This window comes from Liolophura sinensis, chromosome 11, assembly GCF_032854445.1.
Source record: "Liolophura sinensis isolate JHLJ2023 chromosome 11, CUHK_Ljap_v2, whole genome shotgun sequence".
In the NCBI taxonomy this organism is placed as follows: Eukaryota; Metazoa; Mollusca; class Polyplacophora; order Chitonida; family Chitonidae; genus Liolophura; species Liolophura sinensis.
Window position 1 is genome coordinate 3381333 of NC_088305.1, and position 23895 is coordinate 3405227.

General features: G+C 44.6%; 39 non-coding genes across 39 annotated transcripts; all 39 read right to left on the minus strand.

Moving 5' to 3' along the window:
• Positions 1-460: 460 nt before the first annotated feature.
• Positions 461-581, minus strand: LOC135478608 (U5 spliceosomal RNA). Its single transcript, XR_010445514.1, has one exon. It is a non-coding gene; the product is annotated as a U5 spliceosomal RNA (small nuclear RNA).
• Positions 582-1084: 503 nt separating this feature from the next.
• LOC135478372 (U5 spliceosomal RNA) lies at positions 1085-1202 on the minus strand. Its single transcript, XR_010445298.1, has one exon. It is a non-coding gene; the product is annotated as a U5 spliceosomal RNA (small nuclear RNA).
• A 503-nt stretch (positions 1203-1705) lies between these two features.
• On the minus strand, positions 1706-1826 carry LOC135478848 (U5 spliceosomal RNA). The gene has a single exon (XR_010445742.1). It is a non-coding gene; the product is annotated as a U5 spliceosomal RNA (small nuclear RNA).
• Positions 1827-2329: 503 nt separating this feature from the next.
• LOC135478520 (U5 spliceosomal RNA) lies at positions 2330-2450 on the minus strand. Its single transcript, XR_010445431.1, has one exon. It is a non-coding gene; the product is annotated as a U5 spliceosomal RNA (small nuclear RNA).
• A 503-nt stretch (positions 2451-2953) lies between these two features.
• On the minus strand, positions 2954-3074 carry LOC135478874 (U5 spliceosomal RNA). The gene has a single exon (XR_010445765.1). It is a non-coding gene; the product is annotated as a U5 spliceosomal RNA (small nuclear RNA).
• A 502-nt stretch (positions 3075-3576) lies between these two features.
• Positions 3577-3694, minus strand: LOC135478362 (U5 spliceosomal RNA). The gene has a single exon (XR_010445288.1). It is a non-coding gene; the product is annotated as a U5 spliceosomal RNA (small nuclear RNA).
• A 503-nt stretch (positions 3695-4197) lies between these two features.
• LOC135478689 (U5 spliceosomal RNA) lies at positions 4198-4318 on the minus strand. The gene has a single exon (XR_010445592.1). It is a non-coding gene; the product is annotated as a U5 spliceosomal RNA (small nuclear RNA).
• A 503-nt stretch (positions 4319-4821) lies between these two features.
• Positions 4822-4942, minus strand: LOC135478343 (U5 spliceosomal RNA). The gene has a single exon (XR_010445270.1). It is a non-coding gene; the product is annotated as a U5 spliceosomal RNA (small nuclear RNA).
• Positions 4943-5445: 503 nt separating this feature from the next.
• LOC135478884 (U5 spliceosomal RNA) lies at positions 5446-5566 on the minus strand. Its single transcript, XR_010445774.1, has one exon. It is a non-coding gene; the product is annotated as a U5 spliceosomal RNA (small nuclear RNA).
• A 503-nt stretch (positions 5567-6069) lies between these two features.
• LOC135478888 (U5 spliceosomal RNA) lies at positions 6070-6190 on the minus strand. Its single transcript, XR_010445778.1, has one exon. It is a non-coding gene; the product is annotated as a U5 spliceosomal RNA (small nuclear RNA).
• Positions 6191-6693: 503 nt separating this feature from the next.
• Positions 6694-6814, minus strand: LOC135478423 (U5 spliceosomal RNA). Its single transcript, XR_010445339.1, has one exon. It is a non-coding gene; the product is annotated as a U5 spliceosomal RNA (small nuclear RNA).
• Positions 6815-7317: 503 nt separating this feature from the next.
• Positions 7318-7438, minus strand: LOC135478735 (U5 spliceosomal RNA). Its single transcript, XR_010445634.1, has one exon. It is a non-coding gene; the product is annotated as a U5 spliceosomal RNA (small nuclear RNA).
• A 503-nt stretch (positions 7439-7941) lies between these two features.
• LOC135478568 (U5 spliceosomal RNA) lies at positions 7942-8062 on the minus strand. The gene has a single exon (XR_010445476.1). It is a non-coding gene; the product is annotated as a U5 spliceosomal RNA (small nuclear RNA).
• Positions 8063-8565: 503 nt separating this feature from the next.
• Positions 8566-8686, minus strand: LOC135478710 (U5 spliceosomal RNA). Its single transcript, XR_010445610.1, has one exon. It is a non-coding gene; the product is annotated as a U5 spliceosomal RNA (small nuclear RNA).
• A 503-nt stretch (positions 8687-9189) lies between these two features.
• On the minus strand, positions 9190-9310 carry LOC135478824 (U5 spliceosomal RNA). Its single transcript, XR_010445719.1, has one exon. It is a non-coding gene; the product is annotated as a U5 spliceosomal RNA (small nuclear RNA).
• A 503-nt stretch (positions 9311-9813) lies between these two features.
• On the minus strand, positions 9814-9935 carry LOC135478696 (U5 spliceosomal RNA). The gene has a single exon (XR_010445597.1). It is a non-coding gene; the product is annotated as a U5 spliceosomal RNA (small nuclear RNA).
• Positions 9936-10438: 503 nt separating this feature from the next.
• On the minus strand, positions 10439-10559 carry LOC135478711 (U5 spliceosomal RNA). Its single transcript, XR_010445611.1, has one exon. It is a non-coding gene; the product is annotated as a U5 spliceosomal RNA (small nuclear RNA).
• A 503-nt stretch (positions 10560-11062) lies between these two features.
• Positions 11063-11183, minus strand: LOC135478842 (U5 spliceosomal RNA). Its single transcript, XR_010445736.1, has one exon. It is a non-coding gene; the product is annotated as a U5 spliceosomal RNA (small nuclear RNA).
• Positions 11184-11686: 503 nt separating this feature from the next.
• Positions 11687-11807, minus strand: LOC135478690 (U5 spliceosomal RNA). The gene has a single exon (XR_010445593.1). It is a non-coding gene; the product is annotated as a U5 spliceosomal RNA (small nuclear RNA).
• A 503-nt stretch (positions 11808-12310) lies between these two features.
• LOC135478686 (U5 spliceosomal RNA) lies at positions 12311-12431 on the minus strand. Its single transcript, XR_010445589.1, has one exon. It is a non-coding gene; the product is annotated as a U5 spliceosomal RNA (small nuclear RNA).
• A 503-nt stretch (positions 12432-12934) lies between these two features.
• Positions 12935-13055, minus strand: LOC135478812 (U5 spliceosomal RNA). Its single transcript, XR_010445708.1, has one exon. It is a non-coding gene; the product is annotated as a U5 spliceosomal RNA (small nuclear RNA).
• Positions 13056-13558: 503 nt separating this feature from the next.
• LOC135478588 (U5 spliceosomal RNA) lies at positions 13559-13679 on the minus strand. Its single transcript, XR_010445495.1, has one exon. It is a non-coding gene; the product is annotated as a U5 spliceosomal RNA (small nuclear RNA).
• A 503-nt stretch (positions 13680-14182) lies between these two features.
• On the minus strand, positions 14183-14303 carry LOC135478836 (U5 spliceosomal RNA). The gene has a single exon (XR_010445730.1). It is a non-coding gene; the product is annotated as a U5 spliceosomal RNA (small nuclear RNA).
• A 503-nt stretch (positions 14304-14806) lies between these two features.
• Positions 14807-14927, minus strand: LOC135478432 (U5 spliceosomal RNA). Its single transcript, XR_010445347.1, has one exon. It is a non-coding gene; the product is annotated as a U5 spliceosomal RNA (small nuclear RNA).
• A 503-nt stretch (positions 14928-15430) lies between these two features.
• LOC135478861 (U5 spliceosomal RNA) lies at positions 15431-15550 on the minus strand. The gene has a single exon (XR_010445753.1). It is a non-coding gene; the product is annotated as a U5 spliceosomal RNA (small nuclear RNA).
• Positions 15551-16053: 503 nt separating this feature from the next.
• LOC135478695 (U5 spliceosomal RNA) lies at positions 16054-16174 on the minus strand. Its single transcript, XR_010445596.1, has one exon. It is a non-coding gene; the product is annotated as a U5 spliceosomal RNA (small nuclear RNA).
• Positions 16175-16677: 503 nt separating this feature from the next.
• Positions 16678-16798, minus strand: LOC135478351 (U5 spliceosomal RNA). The gene has a single exon (XR_010445277.1). It is a non-coding gene; the product is annotated as a U5 spliceosomal RNA (small nuclear RNA).
• A 503-nt stretch (positions 16799-17301) lies between these two features.
• Positions 17302-17422, minus strand: LOC135478337 (U5 spliceosomal RNA). Its single transcript, XR_010445264.1, has one exon. It is a non-coding gene; the product is annotated as a U5 spliceosomal RNA (small nuclear RNA).
• A 503-nt stretch (positions 17423-17925) lies between these two features.
• LOC135478609 (U5 spliceosomal RNA) lies at positions 17926-18046 on the minus strand. The gene has a single exon (XR_010445515.1). It is a non-coding gene; the product is annotated as a U5 spliceosomal RNA (small nuclear RNA).
• Positions 18047-18549: 503 nt separating this feature from the next.
• LOC135478610 (U5 spliceosomal RNA) lies at positions 18550-18670 on the minus strand. Its single transcript, XR_010445516.1, has one exon. It is a non-coding gene; the product is annotated as a U5 spliceosomal RNA (small nuclear RNA).
• A 503-nt stretch (positions 18671-19173) lies between these two features.
• On the minus strand, positions 19174-19294 carry LOC135478814 (U5 spliceosomal RNA). Its single transcript, XR_010445710.1, has one exon. It is a non-coding gene; the product is annotated as a U5 spliceosomal RNA (small nuclear RNA).
• Positions 19295-19797: 503 nt separating this feature from the next.
• Positions 19798-19918, minus strand: LOC135478880 (U5 spliceosomal RNA). The gene has a single exon (XR_010445771.1). It is a non-coding gene; the product is annotated as a U5 spliceosomal RNA (small nuclear RNA).
• A 503-nt stretch (positions 19919-20421) lies between these two features.
• On the minus strand, positions 20422-20542 carry LOC135478370 (U5 spliceosomal RNA). Its single transcript, XR_010445296.1, has one exon. It is a non-coding gene; the product is annotated as a U5 spliceosomal RNA (small nuclear RNA).
• A 503-nt stretch (positions 20543-21045) lies between these two features.
• Positions 21046-21166, minus strand: LOC135478875 (U5 spliceosomal RNA). The gene has a single exon (XR_010445766.1). It is a non-coding gene; the product is annotated as a U5 spliceosomal RNA (small nuclear RNA).
• A 502-nt stretch (positions 21167-21668) lies between these two features.
• Positions 21669-21789, minus strand: LOC135478737 (U5 spliceosomal RNA). The gene has a single exon (XR_010445636.1). It is a non-coding gene; the product is annotated as a U5 spliceosomal RNA (small nuclear RNA).
• A 503-nt stretch (positions 21790-22292) lies between these two features.
• On the minus strand, positions 22293-22413 carry LOC135478853 (U5 spliceosomal RNA). Its single transcript, XR_010445745.1, has one exon. It is a non-coding gene; the product is annotated as a U5 spliceosomal RNA (small nuclear RNA).
• Positions 22414-22916: 503 nt separating this feature from the next.
• On the minus strand, positions 22917-23037 carry LOC135478693 (U5 spliceosomal RNA). The gene has a single exon (XR_010445594.1). It is a non-coding gene; the product is annotated as a U5 spliceosomal RNA (small nuclear RNA).
• A 35-nt stretch (positions 23038-23072) lies between these two features.
• On the minus strand, positions 23073-23192 carry LOC135478373 (U5 spliceosomal RNA). Its single transcript, XR_010445299.1, has one exon. It is a non-coding gene; the product is annotated as a U5 spliceosomal RNA (small nuclear RNA).
• A 503-nt stretch (positions 23193-23695) lies between these two features.
• On the minus strand, positions 23696-23816 carry LOC135478611 (U5 spliceosomal RNA). Its single transcript, XR_010445517.1, has one exon. It is a non-coding gene; the product is annotated as a U5 spliceosomal RNA (small nuclear RNA).
• Between the last annotated feature and the right edge of the window lie 79 nt (positions 23817-23895).

Here is a 23895-nt window from a genome sequence, read left to right on the forward strand (position 1 = left end):
GGACGAGATGGGGGATTTACTATGCTCAACAATAACGTACCTACCTCAATTAATTGGCCGCTGGCTCAATTTGTCTCATGCAACAGCCGAAGATTGGAGGCGTATTTTAACCTCATTTTTTAAAACACCAGCCTTTGCTGATGAAGACCGGAAGCGTGTACATCGTCTGTCTGTAACGAGGTGTCATTGTTGTAGGCGGTCGGGGTAAGTAACACGCTGGGCAAGGTCCATGACGTCTACCGTCGGTGATTGGCCCTGTTATGTTCCAACTTAGCCTGTGATGCGCTGGAACACGTGGAAATAGTCCAAAACTTTTAGAGCTGTATGTGTACAGCTGTAAGAGAATTCGACCTCTTCCTAATAATGCCTCCGTGCGGCAGGGCAGCGCAATTCTGCCATATACCAATGCTACTTGATAGTCCTTTTAGGCAATTTGATGTTTGTTTTGCATTTGGAAAATTGTCCCGACTGGTCGGAACGACAAAAAATAGTCTATAGACTCATTAGTATGTTCCTCCCCACGGAAATCTTTAGTAAAAGGCGAAAGATTTATTCGTGGATTTGAAGAGAAACCAGAGTTAGTCTTCATCAGTGTCTGCTGTAAAACCTACCTAACTGGTCGCTGGACGAGATGGGGGATTTACTATGCTCAACAATAACGTACCTACCTCAATTAATTGGGCGCTGGCTCAATTTGTCTATCTTACCATTCGAAGATTAGAGGCGCATTATAACCTCATTTTTAAAAACACCAGCCTTTGCTGCTGTAGACCGAAAGCGTGTACAGCGTCTGTCTGTGACGTTGTGTCATTGTTATAGGTGGTCGGGGTAAGTAACACGCTGGGTTAGGTCCATGACGTCTACCGTCGGTAAATGGCCCGGTTGTGCTCCAACTTAGCTTGTGATGCGCTGGGACACGTGGAAATAGTCCAAAACTATTAGAGCTGTATGTGTACAGCTGTAAGAGAATTCGACCTCTTCCTAATAATGCCTCCGTGCGGCAGGGCAGCGCAATTCTGCCATATACCAATGCTACTTGATACTCCTTTTAGGCAATTTGATGTTTGTTTTTCATTTGGAAAATTGTCCCGACTGGTCGGAACGACAAAAAAAAGTCTATAGACTCATTAGTATGTTCCTCCCCACGGAAATCTTTAGTAAAAGGCGAAAGATTTATTGGTGGATTTGAAGAGTCAGAGTTAGTCTTTATCAGTGTCTGCTGTAAAACCTACCTAACTGGTCTCTGGACGAGATGGGGGATTTACTATGCTCAACAATAATGTACCTACCTCAATTAATTGGCCGTTGGCTCAATTTGTCTATCTTACCATTCGAAGATTGGAGGCCCATTATAACCTCATTTTTTAAAACACCAGCCTTTGCTGCTGTAGACCGAAAGCGTGTACAGCGTCTGTCTGTGACGTTGTGTCATTGTTATAGGTGGTCGGTGTAAGTAACACGCTGGGTTAGGTCCATGACGTCTACCGCCGGTAAATGGCCCGGTTGTGCCCCAACTTAGCTTGTGATGCGCTGGGACACGTGGAAATAGTCCAAAACTATTAGAGCTGTATGTGTACAGCTGTAAGAGAATTCGACCTCTTCCTAATAATGCCTCCGTGCCGCAGGGCAGCGCAATTCTGCCATATACCAATGCTACTTGACACTCCTTTTAGGCAATTTGATGTTTGTTTTTCATTTGGAAAATTGTCCCGACTGGTCGGAACGACAAAAAATAGTCTATAGACTTATTAATATGTTCCTCCTCACGGAAATCTTTAGTAAAAGGCGAAAGATTTATTCGTGGATTTGAAGAGAAACCAGAGTTAGTCTTCATCAGTGGCTGCTGTGAAACGTATCTAACTGGTCGCTGGACGAGATGGGAGATTTACTCTGCGCAACAATAACGTACCTACCTCAATTAATTGGCCGCTGGCTCAATTTGTCTCTTGCAACAGCCGAAGATTGGAGGCGCATTTTAACCTCATTTTTTAAAACACCAGCCTTTGCTGATGAAGACCGGAAGCGTGTACAGCGTCTGTCTGTGACGAGGTGTCATTGTTGTAGGCGGTCGGGGTAAGGAACACGCTGGGCAAGGTCCATGACGTCTACCGTCGGTGATTGGCCCGGTTATGTTCCAACTTAGCCTGTGATGCGCTGGAACACGTGGAAATAGTCCAAAACTTTTAGAGCTGTATGTGTACAGCTGTAAGAGAATTCGACCTCTTCCTAATAATGCCTCCGTGCGGCAGGGCAGCGCAATTCTGCCATATACCAATGCTACTTGATACTCCTTTTAGGCAATTTGATGTTTGTTTTTCATTTGGAAAATTGTCCCGACTGGTCGGGACGACAAAAAATAGTCTATAGACTCATTAGTATGTTCCTCCCCACGGAAATCTTTAGTAAAAGGCGAAAGATTTATTCGTGGTTTTGAAGAGAAACCAGAGTTAGTCTTCATCAGTGGCTTCTGTAAAACCTACCTAACTGGTCGCTGGACGAGATGGGGGATTCACTATGCGCAACAATAACGTACCTACCTCAATTAATTGGCCGCTGGCTCAATTTGTCTCTTGCAACAGCCGAAGATTGGAGGCGCATTTTAACCTCATTTTTTAAAACACCAGACTTTGCTGATGAAGACCGGAAGCGTTTACAACGTCTGTCTGTGACGTTGTGTCATTGTTATAGGTGGTCGGGGTAAGGAACACGCTGGGCTAGGTCCATGACATCTACCGTCGGTGAATGACCCTGTTGTGCTCCAACTTAGCTTGTGATGCGCTGGGACACGTGGAAATAGTCCAAAACTATTAGAGCTGTATGTGTACAGCTGTAAGAGAATTCGACCTCTTCCTAATAATGCCTCCGTGCCGCAGGGCAGCGCAATTCTGCCATATACCAATGCTACTTGATACTCCTTTTAGGCAATTTGATGTTTTTTTTTCATTTGGAAAATTGTCCCGACTGGTCGCAACGACAAAAAATAGTCTATAGACTCATTAGTATGTTCCTCCCCACGGAAATCTTTAGTAAAAGGCGAAAGATTTATTCGTGGATTTGAAGAGAAACCAGAGTTAGTCTTCATCAGTGGCTGCTGTAAAACCTACCTAACTGGTCGCTGGACGAGATAGGGGATTTACTATGCTCAACAATAACGTACCTACCTCAATTAATTGGCCGCTGGCTCAATTTGTCTCTTGCAACAGCCGAAGATTGGTGGCGCATTTTAACCTCATTTTTAAAAACACCAGCCTTTGCTGATGAAGACCGGAAGCGTTTACAACGTCTGTCTGTGACGTTGTGTGATTCTTATAGGTGGTCGGTGTAAGTAACACGCTGGGTTAGGTCCATAATATCTACCGTCGGTGAATGACCCGGTTGTGCCCCAACTTAGCTTGTGATGCGCTGGGACACGTGGAAATAGTCCAAAATTTTAGAGCTGTATGTGTACAGCTGTAAGAGAATTCGACCTCTTCCTAATAATGCCTCCGTGCGGCAGGGCAGCGCAATTCTGCCATATACCAATGCTACTTGATACTCCTTTTAGGCAATTTGATGTTTGTTTTTCATTTGGAAAATTGTCCCGACTGGTAGGAACGACAAAAAATAGTCTATAGACTCATTAGTATGTTCCTCCCCACGGAAATCTTTAGTAAAAGGCGAAAGATTTATTCGTGGATTTGAAGAGTCAGAGTTAGTCTTCATCAGTGGCTGCTGTAAAACCTACCTAACTGGTCGCTGGACGAGATGGGGGATTTACTATGCTCAACAATAATGTACCTACCTCAATTAATTGGGCGCTGGCTCAATTTGTCTATCTTACCATTCGAAGATTGGAGGCGCATTATAACCTCATTTTTTTAAACACCAGCCTTTGCTGCTGTAGACCGAAAGCGTGTACAGCGTCTGTCTGTGACGTTGTGTCATTGTTATAGGTGGTCGGTGTAAGTAACACGCTGGGTTAGGTCCATGACGTCTACCGTCGGTAAATGGCCCGGTTGTGCTCCAACTTAGCTTGTGATGCGCTGGGACACGTGGAAATAGTCCAAAACTATTAGAGCTGTATGTGTACAGCTGTAAGACAATTCGACTTCTTCCTAATAATGCCTCCGTGCCGCAGGGCAGCGCAATTCTGCCATATACCAATGCTACTTGATACTCCTTTTAGGCAATTTGATGTTTGTTTTTCATTTGGAAAATTGTCCCGACTGGTCGGAACGACAAAAAATACTCTATAGACTCATTAGTATGTTCCTCCCCACGGAAATCTTTAGTAAAAGGCGAAAGATTTATTCGTGGATTTGAAGAGAAACCAGAGTTAGTCTTCATCAGTGGCTGCTGTAAAACCTACCCAACTGGTCGCTGGACGAGATGGGGGATTTACTCTGCGCAACAATAACGTACCTACCTCAATTAATTGGCCGCTGGTTCAATTTGTCTCTTGCATCAGCCGAAGATTGGAGGCGCATTTTAACCTCATTTTATAAAACAATAGCCTTTGCTGATGAAGACCGGAAGCGTTTACAACGTCTGTCTGTGACGTTGTGTCATTGTTATAGGTGGTCGGCGTAAGGAACACGCTGGGTTAGGTCCATGACATCTACCGTCGGTGAATGACCCGGTTGTGCTCCAACTTAGCTTGTGATGCGCTGGGACACGTGGAAATAGTCCAAAACTTTTAGAGCTGTATGTGTACAGCTGTAAAAGAATTCGACCTCTTCCTAATAATGCCTCCGTGCCGCAGGGCAGCGCAATTCTGCCATATACCAATGCTACTTGATACTCCTTTTAGGCAATTTGATGTTTGTTTTTCATTTGAAAAATTGTCCCTACTGGTCGGGACGACAAAAAATACTCTATAGACTCATTAGTATGTTCTTCCCCACGGAAATCTTTAGTAAAAGGCGAAAGATTTATTCGTGGATTTGAAGAGAAACCAGAGTTAGTCTTCATCAGTGTCTGCTGTAAAACCTACCTAACTGGTCGCTGGACGAGATGGGGGATTTACTATGCGCAACAATAACGTACCTACCTCAATAAATTGGCCGCTGGCTCAATATGTCTCTTGCAACAGCCGAAGATTGGTGGCGCATTTTAACCTCATTTTTTAAACTACCAGACTTTGCTGATGAAGACCGGAAGCGTTTACAACGTCTGTCTGTGACGTTGTGTCATTGTTATAGGTGGTCGGGGTAAGGAACACGCTGGGCTTGGTCCATGACATCTACCGTCGGTGAATGACCCGGTTGTGATCCAACTTAGCTTGTGATGCGCTGGGACACGTGGAAATAGTCCAAAACTTTTAGAGCTGTATGTGTACAGCTGTAAGAGAATTCGACCTCTTCCTAATAATGCCTCCGTGCGGCAGGGCAGCGCAATTCTGCCATATACCAATGCTACTTGATACTCCTTTTAGGCAATTTGATGTTTGTTTTTCATTTGGAAAATTGTCCCTACTGGTCGGGACGACAAAAAATAGTCTATAGACTCATTAATATGTTCCTCCCCACGGAAATCTTTAGTAAAAGGCGAAAGATTTATTCGTGGATTTGAAGAGAAACCAGCGTTAGTCTTCATCAGTGGCTGCTGTAAAACCTACCTAACTGGTCGCTGGACGAGATGGGGGATTTACTATGCTCAACAATAATGTACCTACCTCAATTAATTGGCCGCTGGCTCAATTTGTCTATCATACCATTCGAAGATTGGAGGCGCATTATAACCTCATTTTTTAAAACACCAGCCTTTGCTGCTGTAGACCGAAAGCGTGTACAGCGTCTGTCTGTGACGTTGTGTCATTGTTATAGGTGGTCGGTGTAAGTAACACGCTGGGCTAGGTCCATGACATCTACCGTCGGTAAATGACCCGGTTGTGCTCCAACTTAGCTTGTGATGCGCTGGGACACGTGGAAAAAGTCCAAAACTTTTAGAGCTGTATGTGTACAGCTGTAAGACAATTCGACCTCTTCCTAATAATGCCTCCGTGCGGCAGGGCAGCGCAATTCTGCCATATACCAATGCTACTTGATACTCCTTTTAGGCAATTTGATGTTTGTTTTTCATTTGAAAAATTGTCCCTACTGGTCGGGACGACAAAAAATAGTCTATAGACTCATTAGTATGTTCCTCCCCACGGAAATCTTTAGTAAAAGGCGAAAGATATATTCGTGGATTTGAAGAGAAACCAGAGTTAGTCTTCATTAGTGGCTGCTGTGAAACGTATCTAACTGGTCGCTGGACGAGATGGGAGATTTACTCTGCGCAACAATAACGTACCTACCTCAATTAATTGGCCGCTGGCTCAATTTGTCTCTTGCAACAGCCGAAGATTGGAGGCGCATTTTAACCTCATTTTATAAAACACCAGCCTTTGCTGATGAAGACCGGAAACGTGTACAGCGTCTGTCTGTGACGAGGTGTCATTGTTGTAGGGGGTCGGGGTAAGGAACACGCTGGGCTAGGTCCATGACGTCTACCGTCGGTGAATGACCCGGTTGTGCTCCAACTTAGCTTGTGATGCGCTGGGACACGTGGAAATAGTCCAAAACTTTTAGAGCTGTATGTGTACAGCTGTAAGAGAATTCGACCTCTTCCTAATAATGCCTCCGTGCCGCAGGGCAGCGCAATTCTGCCATATACCAATGCTACTTGATACTCCTTTTAGGCAATTTGATGTTATTTTTTCATTTGGAAAATTGTCCCGACTGGTCGGGACGACAAAAAATAGTCTATAGACTCATTAGTATGTTCCTCCCCACGGAAATCTTTAGTAAAAGGCGAAAGATTTATTCGTAGATTTGAAGAGAAACCAGAGTTAGTCTTCATCAGTGGCTGCTGTAAAACCTACCTAACTGGTCGCTGGACGAGATGGGGGATTTACTCTGCGCAACAATAACGTACCTACCTCAATTAATTGACCGCTGGCTCAATTTGTCTCTTGCAACAGCCGAAGATTGGAGGCGCATTTTAACCTCATTTTTTAAAACACCAGCCTTTGCTGATGAAGACCGGAAGCGTTTACAACGTCTGTCTGTGACGTTGTGTCATTGTTGTACGCGGTCGGGGTAAGGAACATGCTGGGCTAGGTCCATGACGTCTACCGTCGGTGATTGGCCCGGTTATGTTCCAACTTAGCCTGTGATGCGCTGGGACACGTGGAAATAGTCCAAAACTTTTAGAGCTGTATGTGTACAGCTGTAAGAGAATTCGACCTCTTCCTAATAATGCCTCCGTGCGGCAGGGCAGCGCAATTCTGCCATATACCAATGCTACTTGATACTCCTTTTAGGCAATTTGATGTTTGTTTTTCATTTGGAAAATTGTCCCGACTGGTCGGGACGACAAAAAATAGTCTATAGACTCATTAGTATGTTCCTCCCCACGGAAATCTTTAGTAAAAGGCGAAAGATTTACTCGTGGATTTGAAGAGAAACCAGAGTTAGTCTTCATCAGTGGCTGCTGTGAAACGTATCTAACTGGTCGCTGGAAGAGATGGGAGATTTACTCTGCACAACAATAACGTACCTACCTCAATTAATTGGCCGCTGGCTCATTTTGTCTCTTGCAACAGCCGAAGATTGGAGGCGCATTTTAACCTCATTTTTTAAAACACCAGCCTTTGCTGATGAAGACCGGAAGCGTGTACAGCGTCTGTCTGTGACGAGGTGTCATTGTTGTAGGCGGTCGGGGTAAGGAACACGCTGGGCTAGGTCCATGACGTCTACCGTCGGTCATTGGCCCGGTTATGTTCCAACTTAGCCTGTGATGCGCTGGGACACGTGGAAATAGTCCAAAACTTTTAGAGCTGTATGTGTACAGCTGTAAGAGAATTCGACCTCTTCCTAATAATGCCTCCCTGCGGCAGGGCAGCGCAATTCTGCCATATACCAATGCTACTTGATACTCCTTTTAGGCAATTTGATGTTTGTTTTTCATTTGGAAAATTGTCCCGACTGGTCGGGACGACAAAAAATACTCTATAGACTCATTAGTATGTTCCTCCCCACGGAAATCTTTAGTAAAAGGCGAAAGATTTATTCGTGGATTTGAAGAGAAACCAGAGTTAGTCTTCATCAGTGGCTGCTGTAAAACCTACCTAACTGGTCGCTGGACGAGATGGGGGATTTACTATGCGCAACAATAACGTACCTACCTCAATTAATTGGGCGCTGGCTCAATTTGTCTATCTTACTTTTCGAAGATTGGAGGCGCATTATAACCTCATTTTATAAAACACCAGACTTTGCTGATGAAGACCGGAAGCGTTTACAACGTCTGTCTGTGACGTTGTGTCATTCTTATACCTGGTCGGGGTAAGGAACACGCTGGGCTAGGTCCATGACATCTATTGTCGGTAAATGGCCCGGTTGTGCTCCAACTTAGCTTGTGATGCGCTGGGACACGTGGAAAAAGTCCAAAACTTTTAGAGCTGTATGTGTACAGCTGTAAGACAATTCGACCTCTTCCTAATAATGCCTCCGTGCGGCAGGGCAGCGCAATTCTGCCATATACCAATGCTACTTGATACTCCTTTTAGGCAATTTGATGTTTGTTTTTCATTTGAAAAATTGTCCCTACTGGTCGGGACGACAAAAAATAGTCTATAGACTCATTAGTATGTTCCTCCCCACGGAAATCTTTAGTAAAAGGCGAAAGATTTATTCGTGGATTTGAAGAGAAACCAGAGTTAGTCTTCATTAGTGGCTGCTGTGAAACGTATCTAACTGGTCGCTGGACGAGATGGGAGATTTACTCTGCGCAACAATAACGTACCTACCTCAATTAATTGGCCGCTGGCTCAATTTGTCTCTTGCAACAGCCGAAGATTGGAGGCGCATTTTAACCTCATTTTATAAAACACCAGCCTTTGCTGATGAAGACCGGAAACGTGTACAGCGTCTGTCTGTGACGAGGTGTCATTGTTGTAGGGGGTCGGGGTAAGGAACACGCTGGGCTAGGTCCATGACGTCTACCGTCGGTGAATGACCCGGTTGTGCTCCAACTTAGCTTGTGATGCGCTGGGACACGTGGAAATAGTCCAAAACTTTTAGAGCTGTATGTGTACAGCTGTAAGAGAATTCGACCTCTTCCTAATAATGCCTCCGTGCGGCAGGGCAGCGCAATTCTGCCATATACCAATGCTACTTGATACTCCTTTTAGGCAATTTGATGTTATTTTTTCATTTGGAAAATTGTGCCGACTGGTCGGGACGACAAAAAATAGTCTATAGACTCATTAGTATGTTCCTCCCCACGGAAATCTTTAGTAAAAGGCGAAAGATTTATTCGTGGATTTGAAGAGAAACCAGAGTTAGTCTTCATCAGTGGCTGCTGTAAAACCTACCTAACTGGTCGCTGGACGAGATGGGGGATTTACTCTGCGCAACAATAACGTACCTACCTCAATTAATTGACCGCTGGCTCAATTTGTCTCTTGCAACAGCCGAAGATTGGAGGCGCATTTTAACCTCATTTTTTAAAACACCAGCCTTTGCTGATGAAGACCGGAAGCGTTTACAACGTCTGTCTGTGACGTTGTGTCATTGTTGTACGCGGTCGGGGTAAGGAACATGCTGGGCTAGGTCCATGACGTCTACCGTCGGTGATTGGCCCGGTTATGTTCCAACTTAGCCTGTGATGCGCTGGGACACGTGGAAATAGTCCAAAACTTTTAGAGCTGTATGTGTACAGCTGTAAGAGAATTCGACCTCTTCCTAATAATGCCTCCGTGCGGCAGGGCAGCGCAATTCTGCCATATACCAATGCTACTTGATACTCCTTTTAGGCAATTTGATGTTTGTTTTTCATTTGGAAAATTGTCCCGACTGGTCGGGACGACAAAAAAATACTCTATAGACTCATTAGTATGTTCCTCCCCACGGAAATCTTTAGTAAAAGGCGAAAGATTTATTCGTGGATTTGAAGAGAAACCAGAGTTAGTCTTCATCAGTGGCTGCTGTAAAACCTACCTAACTGGTCGCTGGACGAGATGGGGGATTTACTATGCGCAACAATAACGTACCTACCTCAATTAATTGGCCGCTGGCTCAATTTGTCTATCTTACCTTTCGAAGATTGGAGGCGCATTATAACCTCATTTTATAAAACACCAGACTTTGCTGATGAAGACCGGAAGCGTTTACAACGTCTGTCTGTGACGTTGTGTCATTTTTATAAGTGGTTGGGGTAAGGAACACGCTGGGCTAGGTCCATGACATCTACCGTCGGTAATTGGCCCGATTGTGCTCCAACTTAGCTTGTGATGCGCTGGGACACGTGGAAAAAGTCCAAAACTTTTAGAGCTGTATGTGTACAGCTGTAAGACAATTCGACCTCTTCCTAATAATGCCTCCGTGCGGCAGGGCAGCGCAATTCTGCCATATACCAATGCTACTTGATACTCCTTTTAGGCAATTTGATGTTTGTTTTTCATTTGAAAAACTGTCCCTACTGGTCGGGACGACAAAAAATAGTCTATAGACTCATTAGTATGTTCCTCCCCACGGAAATCTTTAGTAAAAGGCGAAAGATTTATTCGTGGATTTGAAGAGAAACCAGAGTTAGTCTTCATCAGTGGCTGCTGTAAAACCTACCTAACTGGTCGCTGGACGAGATGGGAGACTTACTCTACGCAACAATAACGTACCTACCTCAATTAATTGGCCGCTGGCTCAATTTGTCTCTTGCAACAGCCGAAGATTGGAGGCGCATTTTAACCTCATATTTTAAAACACCAGCCTTTGCTGATGAAGACCGGAAGCGTGTACAGCGTCTGTCTCTGACGAGGTGTCATTGTTGTAGGCGGTCGGGGTAAGGAACACGCTGGGCTAGGTCCATGACGTCTACCGTCGGTGAATGACCCGGTTGTGCTCCAACTTAGCTTGTGATGCGCTGGGAGACGTGGAAATAGTCCAAAACTTTTAGAGCTGTATGTGTACAGCTGTAAGAGAATTCGACCTCTTCCTAATAATGCCTCCGTGCGGCAGGGCAGCGCAATTCTGCCATATACCAATGCTACTTGATACTCCTTTTAGGCAATTTGATGTTTGTTTTTCATTTGGAAAATTGTCCCGACTGGTCGGGACGACAAAAAATAGTCTATAGACTCATTAGTATGTTCCTCCCCACGGAAATCTTTAGTAAAAGGCGAAAGATTTATTCGTGGATTTGTAGAAAAACCAGAGTTAGTCTTCATCAGTGGCTGCTGTAAAACCTACCTAACTGGTCGCTGGACGAGATGGGGGATTTACTCTGCGCAACAATAACGTACCTACCTCAATTAATTGGCCGCTGGCTCAATTTGTCTCTTGCAACCGCTGAAGATTGGAGGCGCATTTTAACCTCATTTTTTAAAACACCAGCCTTTGCTGATGAAGACCGGAAGCGTTTACAACGTCTGTCTGTGACGTTGTGTCATTGTTGTACGCGGTCGGGGTAAGGAACATGCTGGGCTAGGTCCATGACGTCTACGGTCGGTGATTGGCCCGGTTATGTTCCAACTTAGCCTGTGATGCGCTGGGACACGTGGAAATAGTCCAAAACTTTTAGAGCTGTATGTGTACAGCTGTAAGAGAATTCGACCTCTTCCTAATAATGCCTCCCTGCGGCAGGGCAGCGCAATTCTGCCATATACCAATGCTACTTGATACTCCTTTTAGGCAATTTGATGTTTGTTTTTCATTTGGAAAATTGTCCCGACTGGTCGGGACGACAAAAAATAGTCTATAGACTCATTAGTATGTTCCTCCCCACGGAAATCTTTAGTAAAAGGCGAAAGATTTATTCGTGGATTTGAAGAAAAACCAGAGTTAGTCTTCATCAGTGGCTGCTGTAAAACCTACCTAACTGGTCGCTGGACGAGATGGGGGATTTACTCTGCGCAACAATAACGTACCTACCTCAATTAATTCGCCGCTGGCTCAATTTGTCTCTTGCAACAGCTGAAGATTGGAGGCGCATTTTAACCTCATTTTTTAAAACACCAGCCTTTGCTGATAAAGACCGGAAGCGTTTACAACGTCTGTCTGTGACGTTGTGTCATTGTTGTAGGCGGTCGGGATAAGGAACATGCTGGGCTAGGTCCATGACGTCTACCGTCGGTGATTGGCCCGGTTATGTTCCAACTTAGCCTGTGATGCGCTGGAACACGTGGAAATAGTCCAAAACTTTTAGAGCTGTATGTGTACAGCTGTAAGAGAATTCGACCTCTTCCTAATAAAGCCTCCGTGCCGCAGGGCAGCGCAATTCTGCCATATACCAATGCTACTTGATACTCCTTTTAGGCAATTTGATGTTTGTTTTTCATTTGGAAAATTGTCCCGACTGGTCGGGGCGACAAAAAATACTCTATAGACTCATTAGTATGTTCCTCCCCACGGAAATCTTTAGTAAAAGGCGAAAGATTTATTCGTGGATTTGAAGAGAAACCAGAGTTAGTCTTCATCAGTGGCTGCTGTAAAACCTACCTAACTGGTCGCTGGACGAGATGGGGGATTTACTATGCTCAACAATAATGTACGTACCTCAATTAATTGGCCGCTGGCTCAATTTGTCTATCTTACCATTCGAAGATTGGAGGCGCATTATAACCTCATTTTTTAAAACACCAGCCTTTGCTGCTGTAGACCGAAAGCGTGTACAGCGTCTGTCTGTGACGTTGTGTCATTGTTATAGGTGGTCGGTGTAAGTAACACGCTGGGTTAGGTCCATGACGTCTACCGTCGGTAAATAGCCCGGTTGTGCTCCAACTTAGCTTGTGATGCGCTGGGACACGTGGAAATAGTCCAAAACTATTAGAGCTGTATGTGTACAGCTGTAAGAGAATTCGACCTCTTCCTAATAATGCCTCCGTGCCGCAGGGCAGCGCAATTCTGCCATATACCAATGCTACTTGATACTCCTTTTAGGCAATTTGATGTTTGTTTTTCATTTGGAAAATTGTCCCGACTGGTCGGGACGACAAAAAATAGTCTATAGACTTATTAGTATGTTCCTCCCCACGGAAATCTTTAGTAAAAGGCGAAAGATTTATTCGTGGATTTGAAGAGAAACCAGAGTTAGTCTTCATCAGTGTCTGCTGTAAAACCTACCTAACTGGTCGCTGGACGAGATGGGGGATTTACTATGCGCAACAATAACGTACCTACCTCAATTAATTGGCCGCTGGCTCAATTTGTCTATCTTACCTTTCGAAGATTGGAGGCGCATTATAACCTCATTTTATAAAACACCAGCCTTTGCTGATGAAGACCGGAAGCGTTTACAACGTCTGTCTGTGACGTTGTGTCATTGTTATAGGTGGTCGGGGTAAGGAACACGCTGGGTTAGGTCCATGAGATCTACCGTCGGTAAATGGCCCGGTTGTGTTCCAACTTAGCTTGTGATCCGCTGGGACACGTGGAAAAAGTCCAAACCTTTTAGAGCTGTATGTGTACAGCTGTAAGACAATTCGACCTCTTCCTAATAATGCCTCCGTGCAGCAGGGCAGCGCAATTCTTCCATATACCAATGCTACTTGATACTCCTTTTAGGCAATTTGATGTTTGTTTTTCATTTGGAAAATTGTCCCTACTGGTCGGGACGACAAAAAATAGGCTATAGACTCATTAGTATGTTCCTCCCCACGGAAATCTTTAGTAAAAGGCGAAAGATTTATTCGTAGATTTGAAGAGAAACCAGAGTTAGTCTTCATTAGTGGCTGCTGTGAAACGTATCTAACTGGTCGCTGGACGAGATGGGAGATTTACTCTGCGCAACAATAACGTACCTACCTCAATTAATTGGCCGCTGGCTCAATTTGTCTCTTGCAACAGCCGAAGATTGGAGGCGCATTTTAACCTCATTTTTTAAAACACCAGCCTTTGCTGATGAAGACCGGAAGCGTGTACAGCGTCTGTCTCTGACGAGGTGTCATTGTTGTAGGCGGTCGGGGTAAGGAACACGCTGGGTTAGGTCCATGACGTCTACCGTCGGTGATTGGCCCGGTTATGTTCCAAGTTAGCCTGTGATGCGCTGGGACACGTGGAAATAGTCCAAAACTTTTAGAGCTGTATGTGTACAGCTGTAAGAGAATTCGACCTCTTTCTAATAATGCCTCCGTGCGGCAGGGCAGCGCAATTCTGCCATATACCAATGCTACTTGATACTCCTTTTAGGCAATTTGATATTTGTTTTTCATTTGGAAAATTGTCCCGACTGGTCGGGACGACAAAAAATAGTCTATAGACTCAATAGTATGTTCCTCCCCACGGAAATCTTTAGTAAAAGGCGAAAGATTTATTTGTGGATTTAAAGAGAAACCAGAGTTAGTCTTCATCAGTGGCTGCTGTAAAACCTACCTAACTGATCGCTGGACGAGATGGGGGATTTACTCTGCGCAACAATAACGTACCTACCTCAATTAATTCGCCGCTGGCTCAATTTGTCTCTTGCAACAGCCGAAGATTGGAGGCGCATTTTAACCTCATTTTTTAAAACACCAGCCTTTGCTGATGAAGACCGAAAGCGTGTACAGCGTCTGTCTGTGACGTTGTGTCATTGTTATAGGTGGTCGGTGTAAGTAACACGCTGGGTTAGGTCCATGACGTCTACCGTCGGTAAATAGCCCGGTTGTGCTCCAACTTAGCTTGTGATGCGCTGGGACACGTGGAAATAGTCCAAAACTATTAGAGCTGTATGTGTACAGCTGTAAGAGAATTCGACCTCTTCCTAATAATGCCTCCGTGCCGCAGGGCAGCGCAATTCTGCCATATACCAATGCTACTTGATACTCCTTTTAGGCAATTTGATGTTTGTTTTTCATTTGGAAAATTGTCCCGACTGGTCGGGACGACAAAAAATAGTCTATAGACTCATTAGTATGTTCCTCCCCACGGAAATCTTTAGTAAAAGGCGAAAGATTTATTCGTGGATTTGAAGAGAAACCAGAGTTAGTCTTCATCAGTGTCTGCTGTAAAACCTACCTAACTGGTCGCTGGACGAGATGGGGGATTTACTATGCGCAACAATAACGTACCTACCTCAATTAATTGGCCGCTGGCTCAATTTGTCTATCTTACCTTTCGAAGATTGGAGGCGCATTATAACCTCATTTTATAAAACACCAGCCTTTGCTGATGAAGACCGGAAGCGTTTACAACATCTGTCTGTGACGTTGTGTCATTGTTATAGGTGGTCGGGATAAGGAACACGCTGGGTTAGGTCCATGACATCTACCGTCGGTAAATGGCCCGGTTGTGTTCCAACTTAGCTTGTGATGCGCTGGGACACGTGGAAAAAGTCCAAAACTTTTAGAGCTGTATGTGTACAGCTGTAAGACAATTCGACCTCTTCCTAATAATGCCTCCGTGCCGCAGGGCAGCGCAATTCTTCCATATACCAATGCTACTTGATACTCCTTTTAGGCAATTTGATGTTTGTTTTTCATTTGAAAAATTGTCCCTACTGGTCGGGACGACAAAAATAGGCTATAGACTCATTAGTATGTTCCTCCCCACGGAAATCTTTAGTAAAAGGCGAAAGATTTATTCGTGGATTTGAAGAGAAACCAGAGTTAGTCTTCATTAGTGGCTGCTGTGAAACGTATCTAACTGGTCGCTGGACAAGATGGGAGATTTACTCTGCGCAACAATAACGTACCTACCTCAATTACTTGGCCGCTGGCTCAATTTGTCTCTTGCAACAGCCGAAGATTGGAGGCGCATTTTAACCTCATTTTTTAAAACACCAGCCTTTGCTGATGAAGACCGGAAGCGTGTACAGCGTCTGTCTGTGACGAGGTGTCATTGTTGTAGGCGGTCGGGGTAAGGAACACGCTGGGTTAGGTCCATGACGTCTACCGTCGGTGATTGGCCCAGTTATGTTCCAAGTTAGCCTGTGATGCGCTGGGACACGTGGAAATAGTCCAAAACTTTTAGAGCTGTATGTGTACAGCTGTAAGAGAATTCGACCTCTTTCTAATAATGCCTCCGTGCGGCAGGGCAGCGCAATTCTGCCATATACCAATGCTACTTGATACTCCTTTTAGGCAATTTGATATTTGTTTTTCATTTGGAAAATTGTCCCGACTGGTCGGGACGACAAAAAATAGTCTATAGACTCAATAGTATGTTCCTCCCCACGGAAATCTTTAGTAAAAGGCGAAAGATTTATTCGTGGATTTGAAGAAAAACCAGAGTTAGTCTTCATCAGTGGCTGCTGTGAAACGTATCTAACTGGTCGCTGGACGAGATGGGAGATTTACTCTGCGCAACAATAACGTACCTACCTCAATTAATTGGCCGCTGGCTCACTTTGCCTCTTGCAACAGCCGAAGATTGGAGGCGCATTTTAACCTCATTTTTTAAAACACCAGCCTTTGCTGATGAAGACCGGAAGCGTGTACAGCGTCTGTCTGTGACGAGGTGTCATTGTTGTAGGGGGTCGGGATAAGGAACACGCTGGGCTAGGTCCATGAGGTCTACCGTCGGTGATTGGCCCGGTTATGTTCCAACTTAGCCTGTGATGCGCTGGAACACGTGGAAATAGTCCAAAACTATTAGAGCTGTATGTGTACAGCTGTAAGAGAATTCGACCTCTTCCTAATAATGCCTCCGTGCGGCAAAGCAGCGCAATCCTGCCATATACCAATGCTACTTGATACTCCTTTTAGGCAATTTGATGTTTGTTTTTCATTTGGAAAATTGTCCCGACTGGTCGGAACGACAAAAAATAGTCTATAGAATCATTAGTATGTTCCTCCCCACGGAAATCTTTAGTAAAAGGCGAAAGATTTATTTGTGGATTTAAAGAGAAACCAGAGTTAGTCTTCATCAGTGGCTGCTGTAAAACCTACCTAACTGATCGCTGGACGAGATGGGGGATTTACTCTGCGCAACAATAACGTACCTACCTCAATTAATTCGCCGCTGGCTCAATTTGTCTCTTGCAACAGCCAAAGATTGGAGGCGCATTTTAACCTCATTTTTTAAAACACCAGCCTTTGCTGATGAAGACCGAAAGCGTGTACAGCGTCTGTCTGTGACGTTGTGTCATTGTTATAGGTGGTCGGTGTAAGTAACACGCTGGGTTAGGTCCATGACGTCTACCGTCGGTAAATAGCCCGGTTGTGCTCCAACTTAGCTTGTGATGCGCTGGGACACGTGGAAATAGTCCAAAACTATTAGAGCTGTATGTGTACAGCTGTAAGAGAATTCGACCTCTTCCTAATAATGCCTCCGTGCCGCAGGGCAGCGCAATTCTGCCATATACCAATGCTACTTGATACTCCTTTTAGGCAATTTGATGTTTGTTTTTCATTTGTAAAATTGTCCCGACTGGTCGCGACGACAAAAAATAGTCTATAGACTCATTAGTATGTTCCTCCCCACGGAAATCTTTAGTAAAAGGCGAAAGATTTATTCGTGGATTTGAAGAGAAACCAGAGGTAGTCTTCATCAGTGTCTGCTGTAAAACCTACCTAACTGGTCGCTGGACGAGATGGGGGATTTACTATGCGCAACAATAACGTACCTACCTCAATTAATTGGCCGCTGGCTCAATTTGTCTATCTTACCTTTCGAAGATTGGAGGCGCATTATAACCTCATTTTATAAAACACCAGCCTTTGCTGATGAAGACCGGAAGCGTTTACAACGTCTGTCTGTGACGTTGTGTCATTGTTATAGGTGGTCGGGGTAAGGAACACGCTGGGTTAGGTCCATGACATCTACCGTCGGTAAATGGCCCGGTTGTGTTCCAACTTAGCTTGTGATGCGCTGGGACACGTGGAAAAAGTCCAAAACTTTAAGAGCTGTATGTGTACAGCTGTAAGACAATTCGACCTCTTCCTAATAATGCCTCCGTGCGGCAGGGCAGCGCAATTCTTCCATATACCAATGCTACTTGATACTCCTTTTAGGCAATTTGATGTTTGTTTTTCATTTGGAAAATTGTCCCGACTGGTCGGAACGACAAAAAATAGTCTATAGACTCATTAGTATGTTCCTCCCCACGGAAATCTTTAGTAAAAGGCGAAAGATTTATTCGTGGATTTGAAGAGAAACCAGAGTTAGTCTTCATCAGTGGCTGCTGTAAAACCTACCTAACTGGTCGCTGGACGAGATGGGGGATTTACTATGCTCAACAATAATGTACGTACCTCAATTATTTGGGCGCTGGCTCAATTTGTCTATCTTACCATTCGAAGATTGGTGGCGCATTATAACCTCATTTTTTTAAACACCAGCCTTTGCTGCTGTAGACCGAAAGCGTGTACAGCGTCTGTCTGTGACGTTGTGTCATTGTTATAGGTGGTCGGGGTAAGTAACACGCTGGGTTAGGTCCATGACGTCCACCGTCGGTAAATGGCCCGGTTGTGCTCCAACTTAGCTTGTGATGCGCTGGGACACGTGGAAATAGTCCAAAACTATTAGAGCTGTATGTGTACAGATGTAAGACAATTCGACCTCTTCCTAATAATGCCTCCGTGCGGCAGGGCAGCGCAATTCTGCCATATACCAATGCTACTTGATACTCCTTTTAGGCAATTTGATGTTTGTTTTTCATTTGGAAAATTGTCCCGACTGGTCGGAACGACAAAAAATAGTCTATAGACTCATTAGTATGTTCCTCCCCACGGAAATCTTTAGTAAAAGGCGAAAGATTTATTCGTGGATTTGAAGAGAAACCAGAGTTAGTCTTCATCAGTGGCTGCTGTGAAACGTATCTAACTGGTCGCTGGACGAGATGGGAGATTTACTCTGCGCAACAATAACGTACCTACTTCAATTAATTGGCCGCTGGCTCAATTTGTCTCTTGCAACAGCCGAAGATTGGAGGCGCATTTTAACCTCATTTTTTAAAACACCAGACTTTGCTGATGAAGACCGGAAGCGTGTACAGCGTCTGTCTGTGACGAGGTGTCATTGTTGTAGGCGGTCGGGGTAAGGAACACGCTGGGCTAGGTCCATGACGTCTACCGTCGGAGATTGGCCCGCTTATGTTCCAAGTTAGCCTGTGATGCGCTGGAACACGTGGAAATAGTCCAAAACTTTTAGAGCTGTATGTGTACAGCTGTATGAGTATTCGACCTCTTCCTAATAATGCCTCCGTGCGGCAGGGCAGCGCAATTCTGCCATATACCAATGCTACTTGATACTCCTTTTAGGCAATTTGATGTTTGTTTTTCATTTGGAAAATTGTCCCGACTGGTCGGGACGACAAAAAATAGTCTATAGACTCATTAGTATGTTCCTCCCCACGGAAATCTTTAGTAAAAGGCGAAAGATTTATTGGTGGATTTGAAGAGAAACCAGAGTTAGTCTTCATTAGTGGCTGCTGTGAAACGTATCTAACTGGTCGCTGGACGAGATGGGAGATTTACTCTGCGCAACAATAACGTACCTACCTCAATTAATTGGCCGCTGGCTCAATTTGTCTATCTTACCATTCGAAGATTGGAGGCGCATAAAAACCTCATTTTTTAAAACACCAGCCTTTGCTGCTGTAGACCGAAAGCGTGTACAGCGTCTGTCTGTGACGTTGTGTCATTGTTATAGGTGGTCGGGGTAAGTAACACGCTGGGTTAGGTCCATGACGTCTACCGTCGGTAAATGGCCCGGTTGTGCTCCAACTTAGCTTGTGATGCGCTGGGACACGTGGAAATAGTCCAAAACTTTTAGAGCTGTATGTGTACAGCTGTAAGAGAATTCGACCTCTTCCTAATAGTGCCTCCGTGCGGCAGGGCAGCGCAATTCAACCATATACCAATGCTACTTGATACTCCTTTTAGGCAATTTGATGTTTGTTTTTCATTTGGAAAACTGTCCCGACTGGTCAGAACGACAAAAAATAGTCTATAGACTCATTAGTATGTTTCTCCCCACGGAAATCTTTAGTAAAAGGCGAAAGATTTATTCGTGGATTTGAAGGGAAACCAGAGTTAGTCTTCATCAGTGGCTGCTGTAAAACCTACCTAACTGGTCGCTGGACGAGATGAAGGATTTACTCTGCGCAACAATAACGTACCTACCTCAATTAATTGGCCGCTGGCTCAATTTGTCTCTTGCAACAGCCGAAGATTGGAGGCGCATTTTAACCTCATTTTTTAAAACACCAGACTTTGCTGATGAAGACCGGAAGCGTGTACAGCGTCTGTCTGTGACGAGGTGTCATTGTTGTACGCCGTCGGGGTAAGGAACATGCTGGGCTAGGTCCATGACGTCTACCGTCGGTGATTGGCCCGGTTATGTTCCAACTTAGCCTGTTATGCACTGGGACACGTGGAAATAGTCCAAAACTTTTAGAGCTGTATGTGTACAGCTGTAAAAGAATTCGACCTCTTCCTAATAATGCCTCTGTGCGGCAGGGCAGCGCAATTCTGCCATATACCAATGCTACTTAATACTCCTTTTAGGCAATTTGATGTTTGTTTTTCATTTGGAAAATTGTCCCGACTGGTCGGGCCGACAAAAAATAGTCTATAGACTCATTAGTATGTTCCTCCCCACGCAAATCGTTAGTAAAAGGCGAAAGATTTATTCGTGGATTTGAAGAGAAACCAGAGTTAGTCTTCATCAGTGGCTGCTGTGAAACGTATCTAACTGGTCGCTGGACGAAATGGGAGATTTACTCTGCGCAACAATAACGTACCTACCTCAATTAATTGGCCGCTGGCTCATTTTGTCTCTTGCAAAAGCCGAAGATTGGAGGCGCACTTTAACCTCATTTTTTAAAACACCAGCCTTTGCTGATGAAGACCGGAAGCGTGTACAGCGTCTGTCTGTGACGAGGTGTCATTGTTGTAGGCGGTCGGGGTAAGGAACACGCTGGGCTAGGTCCATGACGTCTACCGTCGGTGATTGGCACGGTTATGTTCCAACTTAGCCTGTGATGCGCTGGAACACGAGGAAATAGTCCAAAACTTTTAGAGCTGTATGTGTACAGCTGTAAGAGTATTCGACCTCTTCCTAATAATGCCTCCGTGCCGCAGGGCAGCGCAATTCTGCCATATACCAATGCTACTTGATACTCCTTTTAGGCAATTTGATGTTTGTTTTTTATTTGGAAAATTGTCCCGACTGGTCGGGACGACAAAAAATAGTCTATAGACTCATTAGTATGTTCCTCCCCACGCAAATCTTTAGTAAAAGGCGAAAGATTTATTCGTGGATTTGAAGAGAAACCAGAGTTAGTCTTCACCAGTGTCTGCTGTAAAACCTACCTAACTGGTCGCTGGACGAGATGGGGGATTTACTAGGCTCAACAATAATGTACCTACCTCAATTAATTGGGCGCTGGCTCAATTTGTCTATCTTACCTTTCGAAGATTGGAGGCGCATTATAACCTCATTTTTTAAAACACCAGCCTTTGCTGCTGTAGACCGAAAGCGTGTACAGCGTCTGTCTGTGACGTTGTGTCATTGTTATAGGTGGTCAGGGTAATAACACGCTGGGTTAGGTCCATGACGTCTACCGTCGGTAAATGGCCCGGTTGTGCTCCAACTTAGCTTGTGATGCGCTGGGACACGTGGAAATAGTCCAAAACTATTAGAGCTGTATGTGTACAGCTGTAAGAGAATTCGACCTCTTCCTAATAATGCCTCCGTGCCGCAGGGCAGCGCAATTCTGCCATATACCAATGCTACTTGATACTCCTTTTAGGCAATTTGATGTTTGTTTTTCATTTGGAAAATTGTCCCGACTGGTCGGGACGACAAAAAATAGTCTATAGACTCATTAGTATGTTCCTCCCCACGGAAATCTTTAGTAAAAGGCGAAAGATTTACTCGTGGATTTGAAGAGAAACCAGAGTTAGTCTTCATCAGTGGCTGCTGTGAAACGTATCTAACTGGTCGCTGGACGAGATGGGAGATTTACTCTGCGCAACAATAACGTACCTACCTCAATTAATTGGCCGCTGGCTCAATTTGTCTATCTTACCATTCGAAGATTGGAGGCGCATAAAAACCTCATTTTTTTAAACACCAGCCTTTGCTGCTGTAGACCGAAAGCGTGTACAGCGTCTGTCTGTGACGTTGTGTCATTGTTATAGGTGGTCGGGGTAAGTAACACGCTGGGTTAGGTCCATGACGTCTACCGTCGGTAAATGGCCCGGTTGTGCTCCAACTTAGCTTGTGATGCGCTGGGACACGTGGAAATAGTCCAAAACTTTTAGAGCTGTATGTGTACAGCTGTAAGAGAATTCGACCTCTTCCTAATAGTGCCTCCGTGCGGCAGGGCAGCGCAATTCTGCCATATACCAATGCTACTTGATACTCCTTTTAGGCAATTTGATGTTTGTTTTTCATTTGGAAAACTGTCCCGACTGGTCGGAACGACAAAAAATAGTCTATAGACTCATTAGTATGTTCCTCCCCACGGAAATCTTTAGTAAAAGGCGAAAGATTTATTCGTGGATTTGAAGGGAAACCAGAGTTAGTCTTCATCAGTGGCTGCTGTAAAACCTACCTAACTGGTCGCTGGACGAGATGAAGGATTTACTCTGCGCAACAATAACGTACCTACCTCAATTAATTGGCCGCTGGCTCAATTTGTCTCTTGCAACAGCCGAAGATTGGAGGCGCATTTTAACCTCATTTTTTAAAACACCAGACTTTGCTGATGAACACCGGAAGCGTGTACAGCGTCTGTCTGTGACGAGGTGTCATTGTTGTACGCGGTCGGGGTAAGGAACATGCTGGGCTACGTCCATGACGTCTACCGTCGGTGATTGGCCCGGTTAAGTTCCAACTTAGCCTGTGATGCGCTGGGACACGTGGAAATAGTCCAAAACTTTTAGAGCTGTATGTGTACAGCTGTAAGAGAATTCCACCTCTTCCTAATAATGCCTCCGTGCCGCAGGGCAGCGCAATTCTGCCATATACCAATGCTACTTGATACTCCTTTTAGGCAATTTGATATTTGTTTTTCATTTGGAAAATTGTCCCGACTGGTCGGAACGACAAAAAATAGTCTATGTACTCATTAGTATGTTCCTCCCCACGGAAATCTTTAGTAAAAGGCGAAAGATTTATTCGTGGATTTGAAGAGAAACCAGAGTTAGTCTTCATCAGTGGCTGCTGTAAAACCTATTTTCATTACCGACTGGTCGGGGCGACAAAAAATAGTCTATAGACTCATTAGTATGGTCCTCCCCACGGGAAACTTTAGTAAAAGGCGAAAGATTTATTCGTGGATTTGAAGAGAAACCAGAGTTAGTCTTCATCAGTTGCTGCTGTAAAACCTACCTAACTGGTCGCTGGACGAGATGGGGGATTTACTATGCTCAACAATAACGTACCTACCTCAATTAATTGGCCGCTGGCTCAATTTGTCTATCTTACCATTCGAAGATCGGAGGCGCATTATAACCTCATTTTTTAAAACACCAGACTTTGCTGCTGTAGACCGAAAGCGTGTACAGCGTCTGTCTGTGACGTTGTGTCATTTTTATAGGTGGTCGGTGTAAGTAACACCCTGCGTTAGGTCCATGACGTCTACCGTCGGTAAATGGCCCGGTTGTGCTCCAACTTAGCTTGTGATGCGCTGGGACACGTGGAAATAGTCCAAAACTATTAGAGCTGTATGTGTACAGCTGTAAGAGAATTCGACCTCTTCCTAATAATGCCTCCGTGCCGCAGGGCAGCGCAATTCTGCCATATACCAATGCTACTTGACACTCCTTTTAGGCAATTTGATGTTTGTTTTTCATTTGGAAAATTGTCCCGACTGGTCGGAACGACAAAAAATAGTCTATAGACTCATTAGTATGTTCCTCCCCACGGAAATCTTTAGTAAAAGGCGAAAGATTTATTCGTGGATTTGAAGAGAAACCAGAGTTAGTCTTCATCAGTTGCTGCTGTGAAACCTACCCAACTGGTCGCTGGACGAGATGGGGGATTTACTATGCGCAACAATAAC